Source organism: Frankliniella occidentalis, unplaced genomic scaffold (genome assembly GCF_000697945.3).
Source record: "Frankliniella occidentalis isolate FOCC.00 unplaced genomic scaffold, Focc_3.1 Scaffold5, whole genome shotgun sequence".
Classification (NCBI taxonomy): Eukaryota; Metazoa; Arthropoda; class Insecta; order Thysanoptera; family Thripidae; genus Frankliniella; species Frankliniella occidentalis.
In genome coordinates, this window is record NW_026267135.1 from 1,143,354 (window position 1) to 1,144,666 (window position 1,313).

Genomic DNA, 1,313 nt, shown 5'->3' on the forward strand with positions numbered 1-1,313 from the left:
CGCAGGTCGCGGCCGGCGATAGTGTTTCTTTGTTTGCTTTCTGTTTGGTGGTTGTGGTGCTTGGCTTGTTTGTGGTTGTAGGATGGTTTGTGGTAGGGTAGTTTTTGTGTTTATGTGTTGTGTGTTTATGTTAGTTTGTGTGTTCTGGTATGAGTTGTGTCCTGCCTTAATTTTGTATTCTTTTTTTTTTTTGTACTTCTCTTTACAGATGGGTGAGGACGGCAGGACATCATATTTGATGTGAATCACTCTTGAAAGACAATATGCCTTTGAGAGGGATTCTAGCTACAGCAGCACCAATTACATCTAATCAATTAAGTACTCAAGTGAAAGTCTTATCAAGATTGCCCATGTTTTAACGTATTGCAGTATGTCATTTATATTTTCCTTGCTGACCTCTTAAATTGGATTTGGTGCTGCTGTAGTTTCCTGTCGTTGGCGTTACGCAAAATATTCAGGCCATGTAGGCTTTAATATATTGCTCCTCCCCGTGGTCTCACCCGGGAAGAAATTATATGCTTTTAACTGCCTTTTGACAGTTGAATCACTTTCACTCAGATCAAAATTAAAGCTATTTTTGTATTCTACTGCCACCATAGATAGCATATGATTTCTTGCTAAACGCCTAAAATAGGGATTTCCAGGTTTTCATCTTCATAATCTTGTACAACTATTGTTAATTATAGACATTTAGAATCTGTTAGCCCCAGGAAGGTGCCGCCATGGGACCATATTTTATTTGAGGCAAGGTTTCATTTTGTTGGTACCTGCCCGGCTGTTTGATTTTACATATTAATCTTTGTTTTCTTTGCTTTCAAGATATCGTCAACCACCAAGGAGATCTTCGGTGCAAAGTTTCAGTTGAATTTGTGTTGGCGAGTTTCCTCAAGGTAAGCTTTTTTTCAACCCTCAATCCATTCTTCTATTTTCTATAATTAATGAACTCATACTTAACTTACCATTGTCTTACAGATTTGTCATTAAGCTCCGAGTACTGATTTCACTGCAGGTGCCCTGTCAGAACCAGCTGTTTCCGGTTGCTTCATGTGGCTAGTCAGCTTAAAGAAGCCTAACAAGATGCAGCTTTACGACATGTGCAAAGTTTCTGAATGCTCTCATATCTGAACTGGTGAAGAGGAGATATATTTTATGATTTACGCTGTGATATTTGACAGCAAGTATCCTCTGCTGCTGTTTATGGATAAATACTATGCTATTCTATCTAGTTGATTCTTTTTCTGTAAGCTTTGAAAATAAACCAATTACTATGTACTTGTGATCTTTTTATTTTAATGTCCATAAGTACTTTTGTA

At 37.6% G+C, this 1,313-nt stretch overlaps 1 protein-coding gene and 1 long non-coding RNA gene across 2 annotated transcripts in view; one reads left to right on the forward strand and one right to left on the reverse strand.

Annotated features, from left to right (window-relative positions):
* Positions 1–1,313, reverse strand: part of LOC113214273 (glycine receptor subunit alpha-2) — a 24,574-nt gene that overhangs the window by 22,370 nt on the left and 891 nt on the right. The window lies entirely within an intron of this gene.
* LOC113214276 (uncharacterized) lies at positions 198–1,272 on the forward strand. The gene is made up of 2 exons (XR_003303805.2): positions 198–890; positions 973–1,272. It is a non-coding gene; the product is annotated as an uncharacterized LOC113214276 (long non-coding RNA).